We start from the raw sequence: 6,000 nt of genomic DNA, 5'->3' as shown, positions 1-6,000 counted from the left end.
TTGTTTTAATTAACTAAAAACAGTAGGGAAATTAACACGCCCTTCTTTCTACCCCCAATAACCCATTCTTGAGGATATTCCTTCGATCCTATCATATCCTTAATCAATATCTAATTCAAATATATATAGGCACAGGCAGGACTACTTAAGAGCTTTCATACCCTTTATTTTTGAGGAAGGGGATTGTGGGATAGTAACTAGCAGTACTCACGAATCTCAGGAGTCATTCCTTGAGATTCTCAGCCCAGGTAGTGACCAGGTCACACCTGGCAGTTTGATGCCATGAAGTACAGGGATTGAAGTTGGGGCCTCATGAATGTCACATAAATGCTTCAACCTTTTGAGCCATCTTTCCAGCCCCTATGCCTTTGTTTTCATTTCATTTATGCTCCAGACTCTTGAGCCTCTATTTTCCTCTTGGTCTCCAGTCCCTTATTTTCTTTACTTTTTTCTCCCTCTATCCAGGCGACATGGTACTTAATTACTGGATACATGGCATCCAGTAATTTTCTTGCCCAGTCCTCAACAACCTTGCCCCTTTGATTTTCTGCAGGATCCCATCCAGAACACTCCAGTTTTATATCTAGGCTACCAAAGCATTCTTACCAAAAAAAAAGTTCCATGCCTGGGGCCAGAGACAGTACAGCAGGGAGGGAGCTTGCCACATGGAATTGTTGGGGTTTAATACCTGGCATTCCATATGGTCCCCTGAGCAGTAACAAAAGTGACCCTTGAGTGACCTCAGAGCCAGGAGTAAGTCCTGAACATCCTTAGGTGTGGTTCACCCTCCCTCCAGTCCAAAAGAGTCCCATGAACATGCAGATGGGTACTTCTACCAATCCATGTTTTCCCTATCTCTAACTAGACCTCCATATACCATGTGGCTCTGTGCTCTAATCTTTTCTATTTTCCTCTACTACTTTCAATCCTCTATTACTAACCTAAATCCCCCAAACCATCCACTATTGCACTTTTCAAATAATATGCTTTTTACTTTAGAGAGGAAAGTCATGCCATGGGTAAACTAAACGGCAAACTAGCCACTAACCCAGATCCACTGCTCCCCTTGATTTCCTCCCACCCACATGGAAGCAAAATAGCCAGCTCACCTTCCGCCCAAAGAGACTCTTATTCTTTGAATTTCATTGTACGCAACAGATGATTTCTAGTCACCTTTATCCCAACCTTTTCCGTCTTATGACACTTTCCAAAAATGTTCAACTTTCTGCCAAGTTAAGAACAAAACATGTAATCCCTCTGAACAAAACATGTGATCCCGCTAAGGATATCCATGGCACTTTTCAAAGAAAAGATCAAACACTCCTGAAATTCACATGGAACAACAATCCCTTCCCCCAAATAGCCAAAGCAATTCTTGGAAAAAGAAGATGAGAGTTATCACTCCCCCCCGGCCCCCCGACTTCAAACTGTACTATAAAGCAGTAAATTAAAACAGCATGGTACTAAAACACAGACAGATTCACAGGACAATTGAATAGAATTGAAAATCCAGAGATAGATCCTCAGACATATGGCCACTTAATCTTCAATAAAGGAGCAGAAAATATTAAGTGGAGCAAGGAGAGCCTTTTCAATAAGTGGTACTGAGAAAAATGACTGGCCACAGACAGGAAAAAAAAAAAAAGAAATGAACTCAGACCTGTTTCTAACTCCTTGCACAAAAGACAAACTAAAGACCACAAAATCAGACCTGAATCCATAAGAAACACAGAGGGGGAAAAAAAAAATAGGGCCCACTGCCCCACCCACCCACGTCCTCGCGCCCACTCCGCACCATGCGGGAGCTGCAGAAGCACTGAGCTGTAGCCGTGAGCCAGTACCTGGAGGCCCACAGCGATGAAGATCTGGAGCTCAGAACACGTGTTCGGGCTCCCCTGGGACACGGTCATAAAGGCTGCCCTGCCCAAGTACCCGAACCCCATGAACCCCTGCATGTGGGCGTGGACGTGCTGGAGCCGAGCATGGATGGCCAAGGCTTCCTGAGAGCAATTTTGGGGACCAGCAGGACTTTGACATACATCAAAGAACATTTTGTCGTGGATCCAGTGGAAAAGAAAATGGAACTCTGCTCCACCAATATCACACTTAAAACTTGGTGTCTCTGGGGGCTGGAGCAATAGCACAGTGGGTAGGGTGTTTGCCTTGCATGCAGCCGACCTAGGTTCGATTCCCAGCAACCCATATGGTCCCCCGAGCACCACCAGGAGTAATTCCTGAGTGCATGAACCAGGAGTAACTCCTGTGCATCGCCGGGTGTGACCCAAAAAGAAAAAAAAAAAACTTGGTGTCTGTGAATGAGAGACTGGTCTACACACCCCACCCGGAAGATCCAGAAATAACCAAGCTCACGCAGAAATCCATCATCCAGCCTTTATGACTGGAATCAGCCTCGGCAGCTACCTGGAAAGTCTCATGGCCAGCACGATATCGTCCAATGCGAAAAAGGGTCGCGAGGCCTTGTAGTGGGTGATCAGCCACCTCAGTGTGGAGCTGGAGGGACTCACCATCCTGGCCTGTACCAGAGTCTGATGCCCAGCACCGGAGATGTGGATCCTTAGGAGGCCAAGTCACGGGAATTGTCACCTGTCCCCTAACCCCACTGTGGGGACTCCCCGCACAGTGCTCTGCTCTTGGTTTGTCACAAGGAGCATTCCTGATTAGTGCATGTTGCTGGGAAAGAGTTATTTTGCTCTATCTAGTCTATAGCTTACCATTACTTTTTTTTCTTTTTGTGGGGGTGGGGGGGCTGGGGGGTAGGGGAGGGTTTTGTTTCGAAGTCAGTTTCATTCATTGATTTACTGATCCTTTGTCCAGAAGCCTCAACATCATAGTGAAAAGGGAGATGGCTTTCTTACTCTCTGCAACCGTCCAACGTTTATACAAGTTTCGTAGGTGTTGTGCCCCTCACACTGACTGCCATCAAAGACCACATTTGGGACTGGAGCAATAGCACAGCGGGTAGGGCGTTTGCCCTGCACGTGGCCAACCCAGGTTCAATTCCCAGCATCCCATATGGTCCCCCAGCACTGCCAGGAGTAATTCCTGAGTGCAGAGTCAGGAGTAACCCCTGTGCATCGCCGAGTGTGGCCCCAAAAAGCAAAAAAAAAAAAAAAAAAAAAAAAAAGAGCATGTTATTCCCCCGGCATCTCAGAATGGTGGCTAGTTCAGAGGGCCAGAGCAGGGTTGACCTTGGTAGGGCTGAGGATGGCTAAGGGCTGGGAACATGACAGATTTCAAGCCATCAGCCCAAGAGATTTAGTGGATCAGACTAGGCACCTCGGGGCCCCAGAGCACTGCCCATTTATTGTGGTGCCTCAGCCTGCGGCTGCAGCTGCCCTACTGGTTTCATGATCTTCCACTGACTTCAGACGTTCAGTTGAATCACAGAGAGAGGGTTTTTAGAATTATGTCTGCATTTGTCTGCCTGTGCTTGGTCAGTGATGTCTCATCTTTAAAGATGCCTTTAGCTTCAATATCACGGAGGGTTCTGCCTACATTTTCCTCCATGTAACTTATGGATTCAGATCTCATATTGAAGTCTTTAAACCATTTTTTATCTGACTTTTGTGCCTGGCATTAGACAGAGGTCTGAGTTCTTTTTTTTTTTTTTCATGTAGTGGCCCATTTTTCCCAGCACCACTTGTTGAAGAAGCTTTCCTTGCTCCACTTCACATTTCTTGCTCTTTTATAAACAAATGGGACTACATTAAACTAAGAAGCTTCTGTACCTCACATGAAACAGTGACCAAAATACAAAGATAGCCCATGGAATGGGAAAATTATTTATCTAATACCTAAATAAAAGGTAAAGGTAAATAAATAGGTATTTATCCAATACCTATCCAATACCTATTGGATAAAAATGATTTATCCAATACCTATCCATAACTTGTATAAATTATTTATCCAATACCTGGCTGTCCTCGCCGGGGCCCCTTGGAGGGGAGCGGGTTGAGCTTTCCTTCCCGCCCCGACCAGGGCTCCAGCAGCCGAAGGACCAGCCACCAGCATGTTGAGACCACTCTCCACACACCGAAGGTACCGACAGAGGAACAAAGGCAAGCGGGTCCCGGGGCTGAGATCTCCAAGCCTACTCCGATCAAGGCTGAGCATCCTCCACCCAGATCCTCCAAATTCCAGTAGGCAGGGGTCACACCCACCAACTGGCCCCCTGGCGCCGTGTAATCCCATCAACAGCCAAGACTCAGAGACTATAAAAACCAGCTCCCGGAACCGCACCACGTGACCGTGCGACATCTTATTATGACATCTTATTATCTCATTCCTACTTTGGACAAACTGGCAGGCTACCGAATGTAACCTGCCCACACGGCAGAGTCTGGCAAACTCGCCGTGGCGTACCCAATATGCCAAATACCAGTAACAATGATGGGTCTCATTCTCCTAAAGAGCCTTGAATATAGCACTTTCTTAAAAATCTCAGGGCTAGGATGAAGGAGACGTTACTGGGGCCTGCTCGAGGCAATTGACGAAAAACAGGATGGTTGTCTTGATACCTATCAGATAAGGGATTAATATCCAAGATATATCAGGCACTGGTAAAACTTCACAAGAAAAAAAAAATCAACCCTATCAAAAAATGGGGAGAAGAAATGAACAGAAACTTCCTCCAAAGAAGAAATTCAAAATGGCAAAAGGCACATGAAAAAAATGCTCTAAATTGCTAATGATCAAGGAGATACAATCAGAACAACAATGAGATATTTCACACCACAGAGACTGGCTTACATCAAAAAGAACAACCAATGCTGGCGCGGATGTGGGGAGAAAGGAACTCTCATTCATTGTTGGTGGAATGTCAACTGGTCCAGCCTTTTGGAAAACAATATGGGTGTTTCTCAAAAAACTAAAAATTGAGCTTCCATGTGATCCAGTAATACCACTTCTGGGAATATACCCTAGAGACACAAAAAACACACAGCAGAAATGCAATCTGCACTTCTATGATCATTGCAGCACTATTCACAGTAGCCAGAAAAATCTAAACAACCCAAATGTCCAAGAATAGCCAACTGGTTAAAGGAACTATGGTACATCTACACAGTGGAATACTACACAGCTGTTAAAGAAAAATGAAGTTATAAAATTCGCTTATAAATGGATGGACATGAAGAATATGGTACTGAGTGAAATGAGTCAGAAGGAGAGGGACAGACAGAATGATGTACTCATTTGTGATATAGGGGAAAACAAACAAAGCATTAGACTAATACCCAAGGACAATAGGAATATTGGTTCATGGTGAAGCCTGCCTCAAGAGATGGAAGAGAAGGCAGTTAAGATAGAGAAGGAACCACTGTGACAATGATAACTGGAAATGATCACTCTGGGTGAAAACTGGGTGCTGCGGGACAGATAGATTGCACCATAGCTGGAAGCCTGCCTCATGAGCAAAGGGAAGAAGGCAGCTGGAATAGAGACGGGATCACTAAGAAAATTATGGCTGGAGGAATCGGTCGGGATGGGAGATGTGTGCAGAAAGTAGATAAAGGACCAAACATGATAACCTCTCAGTGTCTGTATTGCAAATCATAATGCCCAAAAGTAGAAAGAGAGTATGGGGAATAATGTCTGCCATGGAGTCAGGGGGAGGGTGGGAAAGGAGGGGTATACCAGGGATATTAGTGGTGGGGAATGTGCACTGGTGGAGGGATGGGCGTTTGATCATTGTGTGATTGTAACCCAAACATGAAAGCTTGTAACTATCTCATGATGATTCAATTAAAAAAAAAAACTGTGTTCTGAAAGTAGGTAAAGGGACCAAACAAGATAACCTCTAAGTACCTGTATTTCAAACCATAATGCCCAAAAGGAGTGTGTGTGTGTGTGTGTGTGTGTGTGTGTGTGTGTGAAAGAGAGAGAGAGAGAGAGAGAGAGAGAGAGAGAGAGAGAGAGAGAGAGAGATACCTGTTATATGTTATTGGGGCAGGCTAGGGCTAGGAGTTGGTGGGAGGGATA

General features: G+C 45.1%; 1 pseudogene; it reads left to right on the top strand.

The window, feature by feature from the left end:
* Positions 1–1,857: 1,857 nt before the first annotated feature.
* Positions 1,858–2,710, top strand: LOC130016949 (PRELI domain containing protein 3A-like; annotated as a pseudogene).
* The last annotated feature ends 3,290 nt before the right edge of the window (positions 2,711–6,000 follow it).

The sequence above is a fragment of the Sorex fumeus genome, unplaced genomic scaffold (genome assembly GCF_029834395.1).
Source record: "Sorex fumeus unplaced genomic scaffold, SorFum_2.1 ptg000169l, whole genome shotgun sequence".
NCBI lineage: Eukaryota > Metazoa > Chordata > Mammalia > Eulipotyphla > Soricidae > Sorex > Sorex fumeus.
The sequence above is the reverse complement of the archived record's forward strand: the minus strand, read 5'-3'. Positions and strand labels throughout refer to the sequence as shown.